The sequence below is a fragment of the Pan paniscus genome, chromosome 10 (assembly GCF_029289425.2).
Source record: "Pan paniscus chromosome 10, NHGRI_mPanPan1-v2.0_pri, whole genome shotgun sequence".
NCBI classification, from domain to species: Eukaryota; Metazoa; Chordata; class Mammalia; order Primates; family Hominidae; genus Pan; species Pan paniscus.
Genome location: NC_073259.2, coordinates 35,669,335 through 35,696,111, shown reverse-complemented (window position 1 = coordinate 35,696,111; position 26,777 = coordinate 35,669,335). Strand labels below are relative to the sequence as shown.

Genomic DNA, 26,777 nt, shown 5'->3' with positions numbered 1-26,777 from the left:
TGCCTCAAGGCAAAAACTCGTCCTGTAGTCCTAAGAGAGAAAGGGTTCTGCATTACCATAAGAGAAAGCAAATAAAGTAGCCCAAATCGTTCCCTTGTTTCTCCTTTTCCCCTCTGAACACAGAAACAACTCCATGGATCCTTGAGACAATGTATTAACCTTGGTGCTGGATCCTGTGCACAAGTAACCTGTTCCCCAAGTATAAATAAACTTCTTTTTGCAGGTGCCTTCATTTCTTGAGGATACCAGGGTACAATTTCGCAGATTCTTTCTTCTGAGCTCTAAATAGTACCCTTGTGGCTTAGAAACTTGCCCACTGATAGGTCTTGCCCCAGGGATTATTTCTGTAACCAGTGGGACCCCTGGGTGTTGGAAACTAGAAGTTGCCGCTTCGCCCCTTTTAGGTCATTTGTTAACTGGGAATCGCCTGCTCTATGATGTAGTGTTTGTTTCACAGTGGGCTTTGGGAGAAAAGCTCATTCTGGGCTCAGCTTACTGGCAAGCTTGGAGCAACTAGTTGGATACATTGGTATATATCACATATACAGCTACAGCTTTCAAATGCCTGGAAAACAACCAGGAGTTAAAAAGGCACTCCCAAATGGTGAGTTGCAAAAAGATGTATATTATAGATACCTGATAGGCAAGCTGGAAATATTAACTGCACTTTAGCCTCTTTAAGCCCTGGAGTATGGCCTAATTAAGCTTAGAGAACACACAGAGTTGTAGCCAGGCACTTTTCTTGGTGTTCTTGGGCACTGCTAATTGAATACTTAACATTTTCTATCCCCTTGGGTCATGGGAAGTCATCAGGAAATTCCCAGAAATTCACTAGACCACTTTAATTATTCTGGATAGCAAACTATTAAAATATTTCTTAAGTATTTTCTTTCTGGTTATTTATTATGAGATTTCCTTACCTACAAATACTTTTCTATTAGAAGCACTTTCTCAGAATCTTCCCCCACCCTCACCATTTCATAGCTCCACTTTTTTCTTCAAGCTCCTTTTGCCTCTAATTTGGAAAGACAGTTGGGAATGAGAAAAATGTCAGAAGCAAGATTAGGCTGAGAAGTGGGCCCAACCCCTGAAGGACACGGCACAGAAGAAATTTTGGCAAAGAAATGAAAATATCCCTGCCTCCTTGGAATAGATGAGAATATTAAAAGCTACCATTTATTGGGTATCAAGCATTTTTATGTCTTTACACACATTATCTTATTTAATTATACCCATCATTCAAAAAGGAGAAGACAAAATAGAGAATTTTGCATTTTTTCAAAATAGATGTCTTCCATAAATGAAAAATATGCAACTGTCTGGCTAGAACACATAGCATTTTAGCGTTGGAAAGAACCTTAGAAATCATGCAGCCTAACCCCCCGTCATTTCAAATATGGGGAGATGGAGGCTTTAGAAAGGTCATAATGTCGGTGGAAAGCTAAGATCACATTTTCTCAATCCCAGTCCAGATAGTGGAGTGGAAAAAAACAATGGACTTGGATTCAGTATGCTGAGTACTTTTCTAGTTTTGCTATCTGCCAGTGCTGAGGGAAATTGCTCAACCTTGCAAGGCTGTCCCTGTGCAGGAAGGGATTAAACTACGTGCTTTCTGAAGTCACCTGCAGCTCTGAAGACTTTATACTATCTCTACTATACTGCCTCTGATAATAGCAATCATTATGCTTAAAATTATAACGAAAACTAGAAAAACAATGGATTATGCACCTACCTGCACAAGTTTTTACTTTCTCCAACCCCACCAATGCTTTCAAATTCTTACTCGCAATGAAAGTCCTATTTAAAAAAAAGATTATGCATAAAACATGTTATCCCAGAAGTTAAAACTACAGGATTCTCATAAAAAATGGTCGTGTATCTTTGATGTACAGCTCATGTAAAATAAAAAGTTTTAAAGTATGGGAAACTGATTTTTGGCTTTAATAATAAATACCAAGAATTCTTGGTGAAATAGGAAACTCTAGTCCCGAACTATACAGAGACTGAAACTGTAGTTCCAAGCAGCACAATCAGGTTTTTCTGAGAAACTCCCAGGGCTGTTTTGGAAAGCAGAGGATCCTCAGGGGAAGCTTGGGCGTGTCCCAGGCAAAGTCTGTTGGTTGTTGTCCTGGGTTCACCACAGTGCCCTCCATGTCGCTCTGTAGCTGTGGTGTGGCTTCTCACTCCAGCACAAGGATGTCCGTGGGTCTGAAGACGGTGGCAAAGGCTGAACTTCAACTAAATGCAGTCCACCATCAACAATCCCATCTATGCCATTTGAGGAATTACATGAGGTCATTTGTTTTCATTGCCACCACAATTTCAGACATTAATAAAATATGCAGCCATCTTCCGTTTATTGCCAGTAACTTAAAAAATCCAGTGTATATACTTGGCACTATACTAAATTAATGATTTAAACTCAAATGCCACACTGAATAAAACCACATGATTAGTGGTTTAAACTGCCTAAGTTGAGAATTTTTTTCAAAAGATGTATTTGGTATTAGAGAGACATGAGATAAATATCACCATGTCAGAAAGGGTGGTTCATTGGTGAACATATATGTGTTTGTTATGTTGAGAGTGGCATGTTCTTTGATAATTTTTACTATGAAGTATTTCAGGCAGTTTTAAAGGGTGGCACTAAAAATAAAGTAGTGGGCACTGAACAGATGGGTTGAATTAAGAACAGGTTTAATGCCAAGTTCAGTCATGTCTGAACGGTGAAAAGAGGTATTCATTTAAAGGCTCGTTATTATTTTTTAGAAAAAAATCAGCAAATTTTTTCCTCCTTCTTCTTTCCTTTTTGACAACAAAAGCCATTTAAATAACTGTGATATACAAAGTCTAAAGGATTCTTAGAAAATGTAAAATGAAATAGCTTTATCTGTAAGCAAATAGGGAGTTGAAAATAAATGTAAAAGGAGAAAAAGTTTGTTTTAGTAAAAATGAACAATTTTGTTAAGCTTGAAATCTAATAGAATGTTATGAAGTTTTGAGCCCTCAATGATGATTTTTAGCGGTAAATTTAATTTTAATGAACAATGGCATCTACTTTTAGGAGAAACTGTATTGAAGCCAAAATGATGTATTTAAGCATCAAATAAGTATTGCAAATAAAAGTTTGAGTTAATTGTAATGAATCAGAAACATATGTGTTAGCTCTCCCTTAAATATAACAGCTCTGTAAAGTTTAAAAAATGTTCTTCATAAATATGATTTGTATCAGGACAAACCTCAAGTATTTGAAAGTAATTAAAGCTGTTTGACAAACTTAGAATTGACTGGACAAACTGAAAGTTAGAATATATATTGGAAAGGAGAAGAGGCATTTTTGTATCTGTTTGCACAGGAAGAAAAAAAGTGTTAAAAAGGTGCATTGCTGTTTAATCAGAAGGTTTTGGTTCTGATATTGATTGTCCAAACAAGTCACAGTCTCTGTGGGTCTTACTTCTGCTCATCTGTACACCTGGTGGGTGAAACGATATCCTGATCTCTTTCAGATGGAAATTTCTGAAATACAGCCGAACAAATGAGATAACATATATGGAAACAATTTATAGAACATATAACATGAGACTACTATTAAAAACACATATGTTTCTCGGTAACATAATTTCCTTAAGCATAGAAATCATTTAGTTATGTACTTAATAGTACTTAGTACAGTGGAAGTCAACAAACAGCTAATTAATAAAGGTTACTCAATGAATAAGTGTATTTCCTTCAAAATCAAAAAATAAATGGATAACTATGTAGTCATATATAAATATTAAATACGTATAACAGCAGCTTTTGCATTTTAAATGACTTCTACAGCTATTATTTCTGTAGGTGAATAAGCAAATGGAGTGGGGACCACGCCAGCATCTGAAAAGACATATGTACCTTCTTAGCTGTCTTGCTTTTGTAAGACAAAACATGAGGGATTGACTTTGTGCTGCCCTGGAAAGAGTATTAAGGTATGAGTTTGATTCATTCTTTTCCTGTGCAGACTAGATGAGAAGCTTAGCTTCTTCATGTTTCTCCTTGTATCATAGACTGTGTCACTCCAGAGGGCACCACATGCTCATCAGCCTAGAAAATCTCTGAAAGACTTTCCCAGGCCAATCGATACCATTTTTAAGCATAATTGGTTGCTTATGAAGCTGCTCATCCACAAGCTATTAGTGTCAGAGACGTTCTACTCTGTTTGTATCTTCATGCCATCAAAAACAGAACCTTTTACTAAACTATAATTTTGAGCTCATGTCTGCCCACTTTCTGAGATTATCAGATAACTTTGGCAGAAAGGAGAGAGAGACTTCCTGCTTCAGACAAAATTTGCCATACAAAAAGCTACTTTTTTACTTGCTGGTATCCTTCCCTGGCATCAATACCCATGAACTGGATTTCAGTGTTTGCTATCTCAGGATTTTCAACCATGTAGCCTGAGTAGACTAGTTCCTCATGCCACATGCTTTTAGCTTGAACTCTTTTTTTGAGAACCAGTGCTAACTTACTCCAGCTTCCTCTTGATCCCAAGGCCACACACTGATCAACAATGCTCTACATATATGTCCTGAGTGTTACACACTCTGTAAATAGATGCATCACTGCATAAACTATGGCAATACATACATCAAGAAACTGGATCATGCAGATACAATCCTTTTAAAAATTTCACAGACATTTAGAATTATTATAAATAAAACTGTCCCTAAATACGGTAGATACCTAATTTTTAAACCAATTGGGGTTTAAATATTTCTTGTCATTTCCATTTGGGGACATACATAAAGTTCCAGACAAAGAGGAAAACTAGATGCTCAGCAAGTGAGTGGGTGAAACTTAATTTATAATGATGGGAATGGCAGCAAGAACGCTTGAAAATATTAAAAGTAGAACCAGTTTCAAGGGATATGTTTCTTCTTAGTGTGCATTACAGCATTGCTTGTAGTAACAAAATACTTGGACATAACAAGTGTCCAACAGTACGAGGCTGCTTAAGTAAATTACAATAAGATTATACAATGGAATATCATGTGCTACTAAACCTGAAGCAGCTGAAGAACAATATCATGGAAAGATAATCGCAATGTTTTGGTGAGTCAAACTAAAATCAGGTTGTGAAAAAGTATATTTTTATGCTTTATACTTCATATTATATATTTTAAAATTGATCCCACACACATACATTGAAAAGAGACTGGAAGGATATTAACCAAAATACTAATGGGATTTATCTGAGGTTGTGAAGATTTTTATATCCTTCTTTTTGCACTTTTGCATTTTTAATTTTTTAACAAAAAAATGTATCATGATTTTTAAAAAAAGGAGCGAAAGAATATTTTTTCTTCTGATTTTGGAGAGGGGTGATAAGAAGAGTTTAATTCGCTTCATAGTCGTATAATACTGTCTTCACAATTCTGCCATGCTTATTCAATAGCCAGTCAAATCTAGTATTTGGCTTTACAGATAACTATGAAAGTCTTGAGTCGAGTTAGTTATAAACTGTCAGTGCAAGTTTCATATTAAACTAGCTATGCCTATTAGACATAAAAACCTCTTCCCCTGACACATATAAGCACACTCCAATTCTGCTTTGGATACCTGGCTGTGTTTTTCCTGTTGAGGATTGCACACATTTAGCAAATATAATCCATAAACCATTCTTGGCTTCCAATGTGCTCATCTCTCTTTGTAAGTCTTGATACTCCAGGGAGGTCTCCATTGAGATGGTCTGTATCTCTGCATACTGGCCGCTCGTTAATCCAGCTCTTGTTATCTGACACAGTTGTGAATTTAGACCCAACTGTAAATGTCAAGTGCATTCATTATCTCTAGTGCCCCAATGTACCTAAAGTACCAGCTGGAAGTCCTGCCTTCTGTGCCAGACTCTAGCTGCAAGAGGGACCACATGAAATAAGGTCAAAACTGTGAAGCCCTGATATGTGTTTGGCAGGGACATGCTCTTCTAGGAATAACTTACGATCACTTTGATACTGGGCCACAGTATTCACAGCCTAACTGGGGCTACCTTTGGGTGACATATAAGCTCGTATTAGATGGATGTAAATGAACACTAAAATATTGTACCATATAATTTATCCAATACATTTACAACCCCCACTATTATCCTCCACCTTCTATGCCCTGATACACACAAATGGCAAATTTTTAACCGATTGTGATGTCCACTTAGTAAGCCAAAAGAAAACACAATGTGGCATCTCCAAGGATGAATATAAAATTACTGTAAATGTTGTGAAAGAGAAAATAATTATAAAAATGGTTGCAGCACAGAGTAGTTAAACCAGATACTTATGGGTCATAAACCTGTAAACATTTTAACACTGTCCTTAAAAATATGACTTAAATCTTGATGGCTCTGGAAAGGGTATTGTGTGCCAAAGCATATTTGTGCATACGCTAGTTAAAAATCATAATATAAAAACGAGGCACCTAAAATCTTCAATTGTTAAACTTTTAAGTCTATTGAATAAAGAGATTAAAAAAAACCACTCAGTAGTTACTCATCAGAATTCCCAGGCACTTTGGTTCCCTGTAAAGTCTTTACACTAATTTTTATCATGGTGCAAAATTTACTTTGGCTACAAGTGAGTATACACCTAGAGATGCTGTTGGATGAATGTGAGATTGAGAGGCTCTTATGTCCAGGCATAGGGGAGACACATCAGTGGGGTTGCAAGTAAGAGGTTCAACATGTGGGCTAACTAGAGCCAAACTTATAAGACTTGTTTATTAGAACATGCGAGAAGAGAACTCAGCTTCTCAAGTACATAAGAGTGAGGTCAAGTCAAGAAATAATTCCACTTATGCAGGACATTACAGCAGTGCTGATGGCCCACCACACTCAGTGATGTGATAGCTTGGTGTATTAGTTCATTTTCACACTGCTGATAAAGGCATACTCAAAACTGAGAACCAAAAGAGGTTTAATTGCACTTACAGTTCCACATGGCTGGGGAGGTGTCAGAATCATGGCAGGAGGTGAAAGGCACTTTTTATATGGTGGTGGCAAGAGAAAAATGAGGAAGAAGCAAAAGTGGAAACCCCTGATAAACCCATTAGATCTCGTGAGACTTACTCACTATCACAAGAATAGCATGGGAAAGCCTGGCCCCCATGATTCAATTACCTCCCCCTGGACCCCTCCCACAACATGTGGGAATTCTGGGAGATAAAATTCAAGTTGAGATTTGGGTGGGGACACAGCCAAACCACATCATTCTGCCCCTGGCCCCTCCAAATCTCATGTCCTCACATTTCAAAACTAATCATGCCTTCCCAACAGTCCCCCAAAATCTTAACTCATTTCAGCATTAACCCAAAAATCCAGTCGAAAGTCTCATCTGAGACAAGGCAAGTCCCTTCTACCTATGAGCCTGTAAAACCAAAAGAAAGCTAGTTACTTCCTAGATACAATGGAGGTACAGGTATTGGGTAAATACAGCCATTCCGAAAGAGAGATAGGCCAAAACAAAGGGGTTATAAGGCCCATGCAAGTCTGAAATTCAGTGAGGCAGTCAAATTATAAAGCTCCAAAATGATCTCCTTTGACTCCAGGTCTCACATCCAGATCACACTGATGCAAGAGATGGGTTCCCATGGTCTTGGGCAGCTCTGCCCCTATGGCTTTGTAGGATTCAGCCCTCACCCAGCTGCTTTCACAGGCTGGCATTGAGTGTCTGCAGCTTTTACAGCAACACAGTGCAAGCTGTCAGTGGATCTACCATTCTGGGGTCTGAAAGATGGTGGCCCTCTTCTCATAGCTCCACTAGGCAGTGCCCACTAGGAACTCTGTGTGGGGGCTCCGAACCCACATTTTCCTTCCTTCCAGATTGCCCTAGCAAAGGTTCTCCATGAGGGCCCCTGCCCCTGCAGCAGACTTTTTCTGGGCATCCATACATTTTCTGAAATCCAGTTGGAGTTTCCCAAACCTCAATTCTTGACTTCTGTGCAACCTAAGGCTCAACACCACATAGAAGCTGTCAAGGCTTGGGGCTTCCACCCTCTGAAGCCATGGCCTGAGCTCTACATTGGCCCCTTCAACCACAGCTGGAATGGCTGGGACACAGGGCACCAAGTCCTAAGGCTGCACACAGCACAAGGACCCTGGACCTGGCCCATGAAACCACTTTTTCCTCCTGGGCCTCTGGGCCTATGGTGGGAGGGGCTGCCATGAAGGTCTCTGACATGGCCTGGAGACATTTTCCCTATGGTCTTGAGGATTAACATTAGGCTCCTTGCTACTCAAGCAAATTTCTGCAGCTGGCTTGAATTTCTCCTGGAAAAAAAAAAAAAGGTTTTTCTCTTCTGCTGCATTGTTAGGCTGCAAAGTTTCTGAACTTTTATGCTCTGTTTCCCTTTAAAAACAGAATGCTTTTAACAGCACCCAAGTCACCTTTTGAATGCTTTGCTGCTTAGAAATTTCTTCTGCCAGATACCCTAAATCACCTCTCTCAAGTTCAAAGTTCCACAACTCTCTAGGGCAGGGCAAAATGCCACCAGTCTCTTTGCTAAAACATAACAACAGTCACTTTTTCTCCAGTTCCCAATAAGTTCCTCATCTCCATCGGACACCACCTAAGTCTGGACCTCATTGTTCATATCAACATTTTTGTCAAAGCCATTCAACAAGTCTCTAAGAGGTTCCAAGCTTTCCCACATTTTCCTGTCTTCTTCTGAGCCCTGCAAACTGTTCCAACCTCTGCCTGTTACCCAGTTCCAAAGTTGCTTCCACATTTTCAGGTATCTTTTCAGCAATGGCCCACTCTACTGGTACCAACTTACTGTATGAGTCTGTTTTCACACTGCTGATAAAGATATAATCAAAACTGTGGACAAAAACAGGTTTAATTGGACTTACAGTTCCACACTGGTGAGGCCTCAGAATCATGGTGAGAGGTGAAAGGCACTTCTTACATGGTGGCAGCAAGCATAAAATGAGGAAGAAGCAAAAGTGGAAACCCCTGATAAACCCATCAGAGCTCATGAGACTTATTCACTATCATGGGACTAGCTTGGGAAATACTGGCCCCCATGATTCAATTACCTCCCCCTGGGCCCTTCCCACAACATGGGGGAATTCTGGGAGATACAATTCAAGTTGAGATTTGGGTGGAGACACAGCCAAATCATATTACTTGGGATGCTTTACTAGATGATGTGAATCACTGTTATACTATAATAATTATTTTGTTATTGTTAGTGACTTTTTGATGCTGTCTTGAATTTTTCTTAATTCTTTTGAATATGTTTCCAGAAATTCTAGCTTTGACAATGTGCTACAAAGCGCAGCAGGCTGAAGTCAGTGGAAGCTGGGCAGTGAAGCTTACCTCCCATAGCCTCTGGCCTCGTGATGTCACAGAATCCTTAGGGTATTGCTTTTCCAGCCAGAAACCTCTGTGGCAAGCAGCACCTTTGCCCAAGTTTTGCTCTGGCCCACTGGCCTTGTTCTGCCCACTTGGGCTGGCAGGCTGTGCTCAGGAGTGCTAATGGCCTGGATCCCACTCCTGCCAAGGGTGAGCTAGGCGCAGAGCCATGAGGGATGTGTAAGCAAGCACGGGGTCTGGCCACTGTGCACAGCCAGGCATGCCAGCTGCGGCAGGGTGGGCAGCTCCAGGCATCAGCACAGGCACCGTCTCTATGTGAGGCTGCAGCTGGACCAGGTATACTGCAAGCAGCTTCCACTGCAGGCACTGGGGAAGCTTGGAGACACCAGGAACTGCAGAGCTCCAGAGATGGTGTCACAGCCCTGGCCTGGGGATCTGCTAGGTCTGGGTTCCCCAAGGGGCCACAGCTCTTCTCTCCTCATCACCCATAATGTGGTGAGCAGGGGCCATGTTTCAGCCCTGTCTGTGTTACAGGTCTTTCAGTCCTGCCATTCGGTGGGCCCTAAGTTCTTGTCCCATGTCCAGGAAGAATGAGATATGTGGACAACTGGAGGGTGAGCAAGGTAGAGAGGAGCTTCATTGAGCAACAGAGCAGCTCTCAGGAGACCTAAAGTGGGTAGCTCCTTTTCGCAGGCGGGTCGTCCCAATGAGTGTCCAGCTCTCAGCAGAGAGGAGACCCATAGTGGTTAGCTCCTTTCTGCAGGCAGGTTGGCCCCACAAGTGGGGGTTACCCTAAGTGGGTAGCTCCTTCCTGCAGCTGATAGCCCTGACATCTGTGTGAGCCTGGATGAGTCTGGGTTTTTCTTGTGCTCAGAAGGGAGGGAGTGTGTGTTGATTGGTCCACAGGTGGCCATGGGCAGCCCAGAAAAAGCACCATAAGCTCTTACTCTGGCCTTAGACTCCATCTGGAACTGGCAGCCTGGCCCTCAGGCTTCAGGCAGTCAGTGGCTTGAAGGTGGGGTTTCACCAGGGACCTACCCCTTTCCTTCCAGGAACCTGTCTGCCTCCCACTGTCAACATGTGGTCCATGGTGCCATGGCTATTTGTGCTGAGGGGCACCTGCAGACCCACTGCTGAGCTGCCCTCACCCCGCACCTGGCCTACCTCCCACACTCATGGATGCCCAGAGGTGGCCAAGATGGCAGTGGGTATGTGGGGGGGGGGGGGGTTAGTGTGTCAGTGCTGCCCCAAGTGTTTACACACTCACCAGGTTGCGACAGCACCCAGGCTTGGCCATAACTTTGCTCCAAAATCAGATCAGGCACCAGGAGAAGCCAGGGAGCAGGAGCAGGCCCTTCGAAGCCTGAAGGGGGCAGGATGGCTTTCTGGGCTTCTGAGTGCACAGGGATGCCCAGATCTGGTGCCATGGCTAGGAGGCTGCAACTGCACCTGAGAGTGCAGGGATCCTGCCCTGCCATTTTGGTGGGGGATGGGGCTGTTCCCAGCTCCCACCAGCCCTGTGGAGCGTAACCCCAGTTGTGGCTTCCCAGCTGTACCTGGCATCTTTTCAGGGGCCACTCCAGATGGGCTGCTGCTGCCATCAGTGAGTATGTTGTCAAGGCATGTGTTGCCATGCCTTTCAGAGGCTTCTTGGTAACAAGCACACTGCTGCTTAAACATAAGTCTTTCACCCAGATAAAGACATGCACAAGCACTTTCTGCCATTTGTCACCTCTTCTCTGCAACAGTCCTCCCTGCTGACTCTCTCTCTCTCTGTGTCTCTCTCTCCAAATTGAAGAATCTCTATATTTTTTTCTGCAAAAAGCTTTAAAAATTCACTTGTAAGAACTCCTTTATTAGGCTACATAAATTACTAAAACAAAAGACTAGCTTTTGAATTTAATTTCTCTGTTCTTCATTCTAAATGGGTTTAAACAGGGGTGACAGAACTCTTGAAATAACACCTGCAAAATATAGTCTTCAATATGTCACTGACCAACATGGCCCACGAACACATTTTCAAAGACTTCTTTACAGTATTCAGGGCCCAAATATCTGTACTTAGTATACTCATTCCTTATTCAGAAATGGAATTTTAGCAATGTCTCCTCACAAACCAAAATTGAATACTTTTAATCCCTTTCTCTTGAAGTAGAATTACAAATAAAGACCTTAAAGAATGTGTCAAGAATAGCTTGAAATTTATGTCATTGAAATTTAAACATCTATACTTTCAGATTATTTTTGTTTCCCAAATCATCATGTCATCATTTTTCCCCTTCTTCACACAAATAGCCTTTAATCTTTGCCCCAAATTCAGTCCCTGGCTGTCTTTTTTTTCCCCACTTATACTGAAGCTATTGCTTAGAAAGCATTGAATATATCTGACATTTAAACTCCTCCAATATACTGCCGTATATGTTTCCTCCACCAGGAGCCTAGAGGTTTGTGTTAAAATACAGCTTGAGGTGTAGAAATTATAGTAAAGAAAAGAAAGTCATTTCTCTTTTTCTGCAAGAAACAGTTGATCTAGATGAAAAAAGACTATGCAAGCTATTTTCTTTTCTTCTCTATAATTTTTGAACCTGTTTAACGTAAAGGACCCTCAGAGGAGATGACCCATTAGGCTGTTTTGCTAAGACAAAGGCCATTGCTTTGATAGCCCAGATAGTTGATGATTTTCACCCATATCAAATTCAGGTCTGTTTGAATAGACTTCATTTGGGCAAGTTTTAAGAGTCCCTTACAGTGGGTTCAGGATTATACAGCTTTATAAAAATCCTGTAGCAAAGAGGGAACTTAGAGATTACCTAGCATGCCTGATTTTAGAAGTGAGGAGAGGAAAATACAGAAAAGGTAAAGGGACAGCTTAAGATCATAAAGCTATTTTGGGTAGAGCAAGAACTAAAATCCAGGCAATTTCACCCCTAGTTTAGAGTTTATTTCATATAATGAGTTCATTCCATATAGCTAGATCTGCACCCTTAGTCTTAAGCTAACTAGCTCTGCAAAATAAAATGCCAAGAGAAGTGGGAAATGGAGAAGCAAAAGTGGAGGCAGAGCTTTTAGAGAGCTGGAAAGAAAGAAAGAAAATTTTCCAAATTCCTCTGTGAAACATACAGATCATGAGTTAGTAATTGTTTTTTGTAAATTGCTAGATAGAAAATATTTTTGGCTTTGTGGGCCATATGGTCTCCACCACAATGACTTTTTTTTTATGCAAAAGCATCTCTAGATGATACACACATAAATGGGTGTGATTATTTTCTAATCACTTTATTTACTAAAACAGTCAGTAAATCAGAATTTGCCAACCTTCAAAATACATCCTTGTGGCTCCAATGATGAGAGAGGGAGGAAACAAAAAAAAGGCAAGGAACTTAAAAGGAAGTCAAGTTATGTTTACCTCAAAGGGTTGTTCTGAGGATTAAATGAGTTAACACATGTAAAACACTCAGAGCAATCCTTGGCATCTAATAAGTGATAAAATGATGGCTGTTAGTTTTATTGCTTTTGTCAATTTGGGGTGGTGCTGGCTACACCCACACAAATGTCTATGGGATTGTCTGACATTTTCCAGGATAAAATAGAAAAGGGAAGAAGCTACCAAGGCCCACATTCTCCTTACACCCATTACTAGAACTATTTCACATTAAAAATTATCAGGCCCCCTCCGTCATTCTATTTAATTTCAACATCAATAACATTTTCCCTGTTGGCAGAGGTAATAAATTGAAGCTTTCTGAAAGGAAGGAGGAATTTATCAGTACATAGATCCAACTGGCAAAAATTTTGCTAATTTGTTGTGTTAATTCTGAAATATTTACCAAGTTGACATGTTAAGTACTAAATGGAAATGCATTCACTTAGAAAAGTCTGTTCTGTCAACAGACAGTTATTCTCTGTATTCTTAACTTATTCAATATAAGAAATAGATTAATCACCTAATTGACTAGGTCTTAGTATATTTAAAAGTACAACCTGAAAGTTCATTTATTCAACAAACATATTGAATGTTCTCCATATGCCTGATGCTGTTCTAGATGCTGGAGAGAAAACAGTAAAAAAGAAATCTCTGACTCACAAAATTTACATTATGACCATATCAAAAATAATAATAGGCTCCATTAAATACCTTAGTGAATATCCAGTCAACGCAAATTAAAGATTAACAGAAGGGAAAGAATAAAAGTAAATGGACAACTCTTGCTTTTCAAATCTCTTTTCCTCTTTTATTCTCTCTTCTTTCTTCTTTTCTTCCTTTCTTCCTACACTTGCCCTTCCACTCCTCCTTTCCACTTCGTCTCCTCCTCTTCTTCATCCTTCTCCTCTTTCCTCTTCATCTTATCTTTTTTTGTTCCTTTTTTTCTTTCTTTTTTCTTGAACTACTGCCATATTTTCAGTCAGCAGTCACATTGGCATGAACATTTTAATTTAAATAGCATTTTCTAAGTTTTCTAATTTCTTATCAATGAAACTATTTTTTAATGAAGCATTTCAAAAACACTACTTTCTTATGCTGTTTTCAAGATTAAATAGCAAATGTATTCTAAGACCTTCTGTCTTATTTTCTAATTGTAGACTTTTCTTCCAAAAAAGTTCCTTTCTTCTCTTCAAGTGAAATTGCTAAGATCAAAGTTCACTTTTAAATCAAAGCTAAAAGACTGATTGAATTATTTTTCCTTGTATATATGAGCTTACTTAAAGTCAGAATCTTAGACTTGAAATTTTAAATATTACCCTTTACTGGCTAATTCTATTGACTGAAAATTCAAATACAGTAGAAATTAATATTTTGGGCCATCTTAAGGATGAATGGGTAGTTTAATTAGGTGATCTTTAAGTTAAGGTGGGGTTATTTTTTTTTAATTTTCATTTTATTTTATTATATTTTAAGTTCTGAGGTATATGTGCAGAACGTGCAGGTTTGTTACATAGGTATACATGTGCCATGGTGGTTTGCTGCACCCATCAACCCATCATCTACATTAGGTATTTCTCCTAATGCTATCCCTCCTGTAGCCCCCCCACCCCCTGACAGGCCCTGGTGTGTGGGATGATATGTTTTAATAGTGGAATTCATAACAGTTTCTTTAGAAGGTAGTTAGTTTTTGTCAGACAACTTGTCAGACATTTGGTTTCACATCCTAGACATTTGTCAGACAACTTGGTTTCACATCCCACATCCAACTTTTACAAGTGCATGACATTGAGCCATTCAATTAAACTCTTGGAACCTCAATTCTCTCATCTGTAAACCAGTTATGACAATACCTATCCTACAGATTTGTTGAGAAATAAGTGTATATATGTGTATTAGTCTGTTTTCATGATGCTGATAAAGACATACCTGAGACTGGAAAGAAAAAGAGGTTTAATGGACTTACAGTTCCACGTGGCTGGGGAGGCCTCACAATCATGGTGGAAGGCAAGGAGGAGCAAGTCACGTCTTACATGGATGGTAGCAGGCCGAGAGAGAGCTTGTGCAGAGTAACTCCTCTTTATAAAGCCATCTGATCATGTGAAATTTATTCACTATCACAAGAACAGCACGAGAAAGACCCACCCCCATGATTCAATTACCTCCCACTGGGTTCCTCCCACGACACACAGGAATTGTGGGAGTTACAATTCAAGATGAGATTTAGGGGAGACACAGCCAAACCATATCAGTCTGATACTTTGTTCTGTATAGGGTACAAATATTCAGTAAATGAAAATCTGTATTAATTGTAGTATTTATACTGTGTTCCTTTCATAATGCCTAAGACAATCTCACATGAAAGGCTCTCAATAAAAGAATGGATATACTGTAATGAACTGGTTCAAAAGTGCTGATGTTGTCTTAATGTCTTTTTTTTTTCATTATTCTGAATATTTTCCTTTTCAGTCACTTTAAAAGTAAACATTATTTTTAAAAAATAAAATGAAACAAAACAAACATTTCAAACATACTTATAGGACTAACAGTAAGATGTCACCAAGAATGTATATTTGCAAGAGGTAGGAGCTAAAATCTCTTATTAAGTCAACCCTTTAGGCATCATTTTTATTTTAGTATTTATTTCAGAGATTGATTCCCAAATAGAAAGGATATATAGTAATCCAAATTATATATAGCTGTATACTTTTATCCAAAAAATCATATCTCCTGATGTGGTTTAGATATTTGTCCCCTCCAAATCTCATGTTGAAATGTGACCCCCAACATTGGAGGTGGGCCCTAGTGGGAGGTGTCTGGGTAATAAGGCGGATCCCTCATGAATAATTTGGTGCTCTCCCAACAGTAATGAGTGAGTTCTCACTCTATTAGTTTACACAAGAGCTGTTTGTTGAAAAGAGTCTGATGCCGCCCTCTCTCCCTCTTGCTCCCTCTTTTGCCAGGTTATATGCCTGCTCCCCCTTCATCTTCCACTATGAGTAAAATCTTCCTGAGACCTCACCAGAAGCATATGCAGGCACCATGCGTCTTGTATAGCATGCAGAACTGTGAGTCAATTGAACATATTTTCTTGTTTTCTTTTTTGAGACAGAGTTTCGCTCTTGTTGCCCAGGCTGGAGTGCAATGGCGCAATCTCGGCTCACTGCAACCTCCACCTCCTGGGTTCAAGCGATTCTCCTGCCTCAGCCTCCCAGGTAGCTGGGATTACAGGCATGAGACACCATGCCTGGCTAATTCTGTATTTTTAGTAGAGACGGGGTTTCTCCATGTTGGTCAGTCTGGTCTCAAACTCCTGACCTCAGGTGATCCACCCGCCTCGGCCTCCCAAGGTGCTGGGATTACAGGTGTGAGCCACGGTGCCCAGCCAACATATTTTCTTTATTAATTAACCAGCCTCAGGTATTTCTTTATAGTAACGTAAAACAGACTCATGCATCTCCAAAAACAATCTTTTGGTTGAAAAGTCAAATTTCCTTTTCACAATTAAAGAGTAGAGATCCTGACTCCTTTATCCAATCTTACTGGAAAGAACTGGCAGGTTAGACATCATGAATGAGTTAAATTTTACAGTCCACCACATAGAACAAATGTTTGGGTTGCCTCAGAATTAATATTAACATGCCCTAATAAGCCCTAGACAAATTCCTGGTATTTTCATAGATTAAGAAGACCTTAGAAACAATGGACTGAATTTACAGACACTTGAGACCTGAATAACAATCGGGAAGACATATAAAATAGTTCTATTTTCTTCTTTCTTAAATTTCCAGATGAATATGCTAAAAAGCAAGGGCAGTTCTGAGCAGGACTAAAGAAACCACATTTTAATTTTTTAACAAAAGAAGTAATACATCACGGCCAAAAAGAATCCTCCTCTAGGAGTTTAATTACCATGTCTGCATTGGCAGAGAATAACATGTTTGGGAAACTGTCAATATTGCAATGGAAAGCAATTAATCATACTTCAGAAAATTCAACATCTATGAAAATCTGCCTGTCATTACCAACGACAACCTAACCAGATTTCAGTTTGTTTGAAAATCTCTAACAACTATTTTGCATTTTGGGTGATGAGAGGGAATTTAGAAAGTTTTTTCTTTTTTTTTGAGACGGAGTCTCACTCTGTCGCCAGGCTGGAGTGCAGCGGCGAGATCTCGGCTCACTGCAACCTCCACCTCCCGGGTTCAAGCGATTCTCCTTCCTCATCCTCCCGAGTAGCTGGGACTACAGGCGCATGCCACTACGCCCAGCTAATTTTCGTATTTTTACTAGAGATGGGGTTTCACCACATTGGCCAGGATTGTCTCCATCTCGACCTCGTGTTCCGCCGGCCTCGGCCTCCCAAAGTGCTGGGATTATAGGCGTGAGCCACCGCACCTGGGCAGAAATATTTTTTATAGCTGACAAAGAGCAGGTTGATGTGGAAAATAAAAATAAACATAGTTCCTGGTCATATGCAACTGTAATTGACACGCATTTTGTTTGGCATGGTGTCTTGGAGAAGTCCCTTCATTTATAGATGTTAACTGATTCCCAGAGAGGGAAACTAACCTGTTAGAGGTCATTATTGACAGTTCGTAGCATCAGGATGGAATTCTGAACATTTCTTATTAACTATTATCATTGTTAAATTATTTTTTAAAAAACTTATTTCATAAAGAGAGAGCCTAAACATACATATATTATTTTTTTGATATTTGCTTCTTAGAGAAACACTCTTAGCACTTACTTTTACCCTAATCAATGGTTAATTCATTGAATAAAAGAGGAAATAGAACATTAAAACCCTGATTAGAATTTGCACAAGCAAGATATTTCATTTTCCTTATTTTTTTTGTAAACCAGAATTATAATGAAAAAAAAAAAAAAAGAAAACCTGAGATAATCATACCAGGTGATCAATACATTCTCTTCCTGAAGGCCGAATCCACATAGAAAGACAAAGAAGTTGTTTGGTAAGCATGGACTCAAAGTGAGGAAAGTAAACTGAGAGATTTAGAGTCTGAGGTTAGTAACTAATGGTAACCTCAGACATGCCTTTGAATGGGCCAGATATTAGCAGTTTCTCCTCTGAACAATATAAGAAAAATCCCTGAAAATAAGATAACTTGTTTTGATCAAAATAGATACCAATAGATACCAAGAACTCTTTCAGAATTCTTTATTGGGTATTGCTACTACTGTTTACTACTAGTTATTACCACTACTACTGCTGTCACACGATGACTAGCTACCAATTTTTTTTAAGCAGACAATACATCAGATGCTGCACATCTATTATTACATTCAATCTATATGACAGTTGTAGGGAAGGGTATTATCCTCCAGGGGTTAAGTAAAATAGTGGAAATTTGGAGTAAGAGGATAGCATAGTCCTTAATTTACCATCTGGAAAGGAGACCAAATTAACTCAAGTACAAGAAACCCAAGTGTCCTTTAACTCAAGAGTCATGCACACAGTTTTAGTGCAATTACTGAGGGAGGTGCAGATCATAAAGACTATCACCTTGGAAGTTGATTGTTAACAGTATCATACTATCATTAGCAGTAAAGGAGCAATTATCACAGTTAATAAAACCACATTAAAATATGTGACAGATAAAGAAAGCACAATAGGATAAATTTAATGGGCTATATTTCTTGCCAAATTTTATATTGGGTGTTAGATTATTTATAGGACACATGTTCTAGGAAAATAAATGTTTAAAGTGGAAATGAGCAAATCTAAAGACATTTGCTTCTTTGAAGCACTGTGACTTTACATTATTCCGGTAATTTATAGTTCCTAGAAAATATGTTTTTTTCTCTTAAAGCATATATGACCTTCTTAGTATATTTTTACATAGCACTATTTTAATTTACAAATATAAATTTCCATTGTAATTTAAAATAAACTACTTTTGTACTATTAGTGAAAAGTGTAAGTTTGTTCCACAGTATCTCTCTCTGCCCCGCAGAACCCCACTCTCTCTTCTTTCATATCTCCCTCTGATAACCAGCCCTCACTTTCTAGACCATATTCCTTCTACAGGATGCTCTGTTATTTGCAGCCCCATGCCACTTCAGCTGTTGCATCTGTGAGTTTGATGCTGTTATTGATTCATCTTTCCCTACCCCTTGCTCTTACCATTTCCATTCTTATATACTATACTGGGGAATCCAAGTGATACTGTGATTTTAATGTGAGTTTTGAAGTTGAGTTTATCTAAATGAAAATCTCAGGTTGAAAGCCCTGCTTAATTACTTATCAAGTATATGACATTCAGCTGTGAACTTTTCTGAACCTTGAGTTTCTCATATATAAAATAAGGATAATAATAGCTGTTATGTAGGACTGTTGTGAGGATCAAATTAGAGTCTACAATGTACCAGGTGCCCTGCCTGATACAGAGCAGGTGCTCCAAAATAAGTAGCTAATAAGGGTGCTGGAGGAGAAGCCCCTTGATCTGGGAGGCAGGATAAGTGTTGCCTCTTACCGAGAGCCCCTGGTACTCTATACTGGTCTAGACTGGCAGCTTTCTCTGTTCTCCTTCCTGGGTTATTCTTACTTAACTGTATCAGAAGTCTCCAGCCCCCTGGTGTTTCTCCAACTTAAGTATGCATACCTTAACTCACAAGCTTGGTGAAAAGTATAGAATTGTGTCTCTCCCAGCCCCTAAGAAGAGATTCTGATTTCATTGCTTCTGAGGTAGGGTCCAGAAAGCCGTATTTTTATCATAGTGTTTCTAGTTTCAAGCCAGGATTAGGGACCACTGTATTAAAAGCACTACCGTGACCACAGGGTCACTGACGTCTCTGATCACTCTCTACATTGGTCTTAAAGTTACAACAGGCCTAGGCTTAAGGCTGGTTTCTTCCAGTCCTTTTTGGGTCCCTCTTCTTTCTCTTGCTTCTGGACCTAGCACCCTAGAAAGGGGCTATTTACATTGTCATTTTGGTTTTTGACAGGATAAAAGAGTTGCTGGGTATAAATGCCTCTTTTAAGCTTTTCCCTGGTATCAAAATCCCTCTTTCTCTAGGACCATGGTTCTCAAAGTGTGGGCCTAACCAGCAGTATTGGCATCAGCTGGAGATGTTTCAGAAATGCGGATTATCATGTTTGTTGGCCGCATAAATGTCTTCTTTTGAGAAGTGTCTGTTCATATTTTTTGCCCAAGCCATCATTCTCAGCAAACTAACACAGGAACAGAAAACCAAACCCCGCATGTTCTCACTCATAAGTGGGAGTTGAACAATGAGAACACATGGACACAGGGAGGGGAACATCACACACCGGGGCCTGTCAGGGATCGGGGGAAAGGGGAGGGAGAGCATTAGGACAAATACCTAATGCATGCGGGGCTTAAAACCTAGATGATGGGTTGATGGGTGCAGCAAACCACCATGGCACAAGTATACCTATGTAACAAACCTGCGTGTTCTGCACATGTATCTCAGAACTTAAATTATAATTAAAATAAATAAAGCACATTTTTGAAACTGAAAAAAAAAAGAAATGCAGATTATCTGGTACTACCTTAGACTTACTGAATCAAAAACTCTGAAGGTGGGACCTAGCAATTTGATTTTTTTTTTTTTTTTTGAGACAGAGTCTCGCTCTGCTGCCCAGGCTGGAGTGCAGTGGCGTGATCTCTGCTCACTGCAAGCTCTGCCCCTCGGGTTCATGCCATTCTCCTGCCTCAGCCTCCCGAGTAGCTAGGACTACAGGCGCCTGCCATCACGCCTGGCTAATTTTTTGTGTTTTTAGTAGAGATGGGGTTTCACCATGTTCGCCAGGATGATCTCGATCTCCTGACCTTGTGATCCACCCACCTCAGCCTCCCAAAGTGCTGGGATTACAGGCGTGAGCCACCGCGCCCGGCCAGCAATTTGAATTTTTTAATTAAACTTTTTATTTGGAAGTAACTATAGTTCACATGCGCTTGTAAGAAATAATACAGAGAGATTTCCTATACCCTTTCCTCAGTTTTCCCCAGTGGTAACATCTTGCAAAACCATAGTACAGTATCAAAACCAGGATACTGACATTGATATAGTCAAGATAGAGAACACTTTCATCCCTGCAAGTATTCCTGATGCTGTCCTTTTATAGCCACACTCACTTCCTTTCTGCCTCCATCCCCTCCTTAACTCCTAGCAACCACTAATCTGTTCTCGAATACTGTAATTTGTCATTTCAAGAACATTACATAAATGGAATCATACTGTATGTAACCTTTTGTGATTTTTTTTCTATTCAGCATAATTTTCTGGAGACTCATCCAGGTTGCTGCATCAATAGTTTGTTCCTTTTTCTCACTAAGGGTCCGTGGTATGGATGGATTCCAGTTTGTTTAACCGTTCACCTATTGAAGGACACCTGGGTTGTTTGTTTGTTTGACTATTACAAATAAAGCTGATATAAACATTAGTGAACTCTTTGTGTGAATATAAGTCTTCATTTCTCTGAAATAAATGCCCGGGGTACAATTGCTGGTATGGTAGTTGCATGTTTAGTTTTTAAAAGAATTTCCAAATTATCTTCCAGAGTGTCTGTGTCCCTGTACATTCCTGTTATATATACAAAGTCGATTGGCTTGGCTTTAACAGTTTAAGTGAAGTATAGAAAACTTCACTTTTTTTTTTTTTTTTGAGATGGAGTCTCACTCTGTTGCCCAGGCTGGAGTGCAGTGGCACGATTTCAGCTCACTGCAACCTCTGCCTCCCAGGTTCAAGCGATCCTACTGCCTCAGCCCCCCTAGTAGCTGGGATTACAGGCACGTGCCACCATGCCCAGCCAATTTTTGCATTTTTAGTAGAGATGGGGGTTTCACCATGTTGGCCAGGCTGGTCTCGAACTCCTGACCTCAGGTTATCCACCCGCCTTGGCCTCTCAAAATGCTGGGATTACAGGTGTGAGCCAGCACGCCCAGCCTCACTTTTAGTCCTTTTCCTTTCCCTGTATATAAAAGAATTATCTTAGGCATTGTCTATGCACTTAGAGTCACCTCTATAACACAGACAGTGTTATAATTTTTGCTTCAAGCAGCAAACATAATTTAGAAATCTCAAGATGACAAGAAGTCTATTGTGTTTATTCATACTTTGGCTTGCCATGTTTTTTCTTCCTTTCTGATGTTCCAAGGTTTCTTCTTTTATTATTTGCTTTTTTAGAGAACTTCCTTTTGTCATTCTTTGTAGTCTGTTAGAACTAAATTCTCTTAGTTTGTCTTCATCTGAGAATGTCTGGATTTTCTCCTTCATTCCTGACAAATATCTTCTCCGGGTACAGGATTCTGGGTTTACATTCCGTTTATTTTCAACACCTGAAAAACATTGTGCCACTTCCTTCTGAACTCCATGGTTTCTGATGAGAAATCTGCAGTTATTTGAATGACTCTCTCCTCTAGGTAGGTGTTTTTCTCTGGCTGCTATCAAGATAGTTGTCTTTTGCTTTTATAAGTTTAATTATAATGTATTTTGGTATGAATTTCTTTGGGTTTATCTTGTTTGAGATTCTTACCAAATTTGGGGAGTTTCCAGGTATTATTTCTTTGAGTACCATTTCAGTTCCACCCTCTTTTTTTCTTTCCTCTAGGACTCCAATAACCGAAAAGTTAGATCTTTTGTTATAGTTTCATGGTTTCTGAGGTTCTGTTATTTTTTATTTTTAGGTTTCTTTCTGTTGTTCGGATTGGGTTATTTTGCTTGTTCTTTCAGTTCACTGACTCTTTCCTCTGCCTCCTACAACTGCTGTTGATCCCATCCATTGAGATTTTCTATTTGAGTTACTATATTTTTCATTTCTAAAATTTCCATTTGTTTTTTTCTTTATTCCTTTATTATTTTGCTGAGAGTTTCTATGTTTTTTTTCCTGAGAGTTTCTATTTTCTTGCTGAGGCTATTTTTTCATTTTCTATTTATTCAAGCATATTCTTAATTGCTCATGGAAACATTTTTATGATGGTTGCTTTAAAATCTTTCTAATATGTCAGTCGTATTGATGTTAGCATCTACTGATTGTCTTTTTCTTCATTCAGTTGGAAATCTTCCCGATTCTTGATATGATGAGTGATTTTCAATTGAAACTTGAACTTTTAAAAAATTGTGTTATGAGACTCCAGATCTTATTTAAAATTCTGGTTTAGTTGGCTTTCTCTGATACTGCTCTGGCAGGGGAATAAGGAGGTGGTGTATCACCTTGTTTCTACAAAGTGGAAATAGAAGACCAGATTCTCCACCTGGCCTGCATTCAAAGAAGAGGGTTCCTTAGCACCGTGTAGGGGTGGGAGACTATGTGATCTCCACTATACCGTGGTGAGGATGGCCTTATTACTGCTGGGTAATAGGTGAAAGTCCTGACTGTACTCTAGGCCTCCTCTGATACCACCTCAGGCAGGAAAGGGAAGGGTGCCTCATTATTATAGCCAGGTGTTGGGGGAAGTCCGGGATTCCCATGTGATCTCCGTTAACATGGGATGAGGACTCATTACTGATTGGAGGGTAAGAAAGTCCTGGCTCCCTACTAGGTCTTCTTTTACACCACCCGGCAGTGGGGTTGGGATGTCTCCTGACAGCCTCACTAGGACGGATGTCTAGGCTCCTCGCTCCAACTTTGCTGGCCAGTGAAGGTGAGGCTACCGTTTGTTTCTGTGGTGCTTAGCTGGAGTGAAGTTTGTATTTTCAGAAAGTTTTCTGCCTTGCTAGGCTGCCACTTTCCTGGTCCTTTGGTTGGTGGTTTTTTTTTTGTTTTTTTGTTTTTTTTTTTGTCTGAGACCATTGGCATTTCCTGGTTGCTGTTTTCTTCCATTCCATGTCTGGGATATATGAGGCAAAAAGAAAACCTAGGGAACTCACTATCCTGAGTGGTTCCTCAGGTCTCAAGGCTTTTGTCCATATGACTTTTTCTCTTGACCTTTCAGAGTTGTCTTATGTGATTGATAGATAGACATAAATGTCCAAGGCTTTTAGTTTACTACTCAGTGGGAGAAAGAGTGAAAAGCATTTCCGCTCCATCTTTCCAGAAGTGGAATTCACCCAGTCTGCATTTTAATAAGCCCTCCAGGTCATTCTGATGCTTACTAAATTCTCAAGAATCTTTGCTTTTATGTTTTTGTAACCACCTCCCTTCTACCACAGCTGTGGGGCAAATGAATGAGCATCTGTGTGTTAACATGAAAAGTTTTGGGTCACTGTTACTATCTTAGCAGAAAAGCCTTTTCCTTATTTGTCAATCCCTTCATAAATCCCCTACTATAGTCATGTCTTATATCACTTTAATCTAAAGGTTTGAGATAGTTGCAGAAGGTGAATAGGACTACGATGTCTATGTCAGGGCTCAAGTTTAGACAGAGAGCACAGTCAAGAGTGGCTTTTGAGTGTAGTGCCCTAGGCAGGAGTTTCTGGTTCATACTGAACACGAGAAAACAGGTTTAAAAAATGTTGTTGTAATGTAGAAATTGTTCAGAAATGTGGCTGAGCCTTCTCAAGAACACAAAGATGATGTGACAGTCATTTCCACTGTGAGCAGGTTTGTTTCATAATCCTTTCCTTCCCAGTAAGGGAAGATTGGGATTTAGCAGCAGCTGGGAGTCCCCTGGGGACTGTCGAGTCCCCTGTCTGGTTTGAACAATGTTCCAGAAGGTAAAAATGACTAACGTTAAATTGCCTTAATCCAGTCATTTAAAGAAGTTATTTATCAATATTATTAGATCAATAAGATTGCCCTAACAGCAACATGTTTTTACAGGTTATAATGCAACAGTTATTGTTGGAATCTTCTAAAGTAATACTGTGTATGAATATAGTCCCTTTATTTATTTATTTATTTATTTATTTATTGTTGGAGATAGAGTCTCACTCTGTCGCCCAGGCTGGAGTACAGTGGCATGACCTCATCTCACTGCAACCTCTGCTTCCCAAGTTTAAGCAATTCCTGTGCCTCAGCCTCCTGAGTAGCTGGGATTACAGGTGTGCACCACTACACCCAGCTAATTTTTTGTATTTTTAGAATCAGGGTTTCTCCATGTTGTCCAGGCTGGTCTTGAACTCCTGACCTCAAGTGATCTGCCCGCCTCAGCCTCCCAAAGTGCTGGGATTATAGGTGTGAACCACCACACCCAGGTAGCCCCTTTATTTTTCTTTTTAAGTCAACATTAATAGTCAAGTTATTCATTTGCTGTTGGCATACTGTGATCATATACCTCTTAACCAATGAAGAAACTGAAGAAGTGAGGTGAGGAGATTTTGTTCTCAACAGTTGTTTCTTAAAGATTATTAAAGATAATAGGCAGCTAAGCACTTATTGTGCAGAGTGCTGTTCATAGGACTTATATGTACCTACATTGTTGGGTCTTTTAATCCTTCTGACAACCTACTATTACAATCATCCTGAATTTTCAATGTCTCATTTGTACCCATCGGATTTTAATTTATGGAGGTGACTGAGTGATTGACATAGGTCAATGCCATAAAAAATCTATATATATTACTTACATTTCTCAAGAGAAGGGGGCATGCCTCACTACACAGGGCCACAGGAGAAGAGCCAGACTGGATGAGGAGGCAGAGGCAGGAGTGAGGAGAAAGCCTACCAGAGTCTTAACTGGGTTTCTGCAAGAAACGCAAGGCAGGGCAGAGTCAAGAGTGTAAGCTTGGTTAGTTTGAATAATTCTGGTGGGTTCTGGGCTGTAGGAGTAATTTTTTGCTGCCTGGTATCTGGCCCTGGGATGATTTAGCACAGGAGGAATATTGGCTTAGTGTCTGGGAGTTAGATGAAGAGAGTGGGTGGGGAGGCAGACTCTGCGTTAGTTGCTTTGCATGTGAAAGGTGTGCTCCCAAGTGAGTTGTTTACTATTTTTAGGGATTAACTAGCCCTGGTAGGGGCCATCTCTCCCACATCTGTAAGTCCTGCCCTATCCCCACCTCAAGATGTCAAAACATCATAAGATAAAGAAAATAGACAGTATGATTAATACAAATGAGGACACTGAGATATGAAAAGTTTAGAGAACTGGCCCAGAATCACACAGATAGGATGTAGCAGAGCCTGGACATGAACCAGCTCAAGCTGCCTCTGAAAATCCTGTATGGCTTTGACTTTTAGACAGCCGCCTGGTTTTTGCCCTTATACCACATGACCTTTAATGATCTTAGGCACAAATAGATGATGAAATATGAAAGCAGAAATGCCTTTAATGAGTGCAAAGAGGAGAACAAAACCCTTGGAACTAGACTTTGGGAGCTTAAACTATTGGAACTGGGATCATTTAGTCTGGTGAAGGGGAAGATTAGGTGCAAGCTTGAGTGGTGAAAGACAATGACCCTGGGCTCTGAAGCACTGGGGTTTACCCTTAACTCCACATGAAGGACGCAGGACAGAAATGAAAACGTTCCTAGGAATGTACCAGCCAGGTCCGAGTCCATTCTGAGTAATCAATCACTGTGACACAGGTTTTACAAAAGAGAAAAGTTTTATTCGCAAGGCTGCCAAGTGAGGAGGTGGGAGAACAACCCTCATGTCCACCTCTCCAAATATAAGTCTTACAGATATTTATGGGTTAGGGAAGTGGAGTGGTCTAAGGTATGGGGAAAGGTGATTGGCAGTGAGGAACAGTGAAATAACGGGTCCCTTCTGTGCAGGCACAATCAGGGTTCATGGCATTTCATAAAATATATGTACAGAAAATGGCAGCATTAGCATGATCTGAGGGTGGAGTTTTTGGCTCTCTGATGTCAAAAGCCCCCTTCTTGGGCACTTGTTCAGGCCCATTTGAAGAGTTAGTGGTCTCAACAGGTTTGAACTGGACAGGAGTTGGGTCCAGTTCCTGAAAACTACTGAAATGACCATTACCATGATGAGACATGAATGTTATCTATAAAGTAGCCAGTGAAGGTTAAGTTTCAGTGTTTAGCAGTAGCCTTCAGCTACCAGGACCTTCGTCTTCATGGAAAAAGGAAAAAAGTTAAGTGACCAAAAGCAAGCAGGGCAGGTGGACCTGATCAAATTAACCCCT

At 40.0% G+C, this 26,777-nt stretch overlaps 2 long non-coding RNA genes across 5 annotated transcripts in view; one reads left to right on the top strand and one right to left on the bottom strand.

Annotated features, from left to right (window-relative positions):
* Positions 1-9,014, bottom strand: part of LOC129393497 (uncharacterized) — a 95,154-nt gene extending 86,140 nt beyond the window's left edge. The window contains exons 1-2 of one of the 4 annotated variants that reach the window (XR_010108903.1): positions 8,876-8,983; positions 1,733-1,797 (exon numbers count right to left, since the gene is read on the bottom strand). This is a non-coding gene — a long non-coding RNA (uncharacterized LOC129393497). Of the gene's footprint in view, positions 1-1,732; positions 3,517-8,875 lie in introns of all 4 variants that reach the window. The other 3 variants (XR_010108902.1, XR_010108900.1, XR_010108901.1) reach the window with 3 other exon arrangements.
* The window catches only part of LOC134728475 (uncharacterized), a 307,624-nt gene that overhangs the window by 139,740 nt on the left and 141,107 nt on the right, over positions 1-26,777 (top strand). The window lies entirely within an intron of this gene.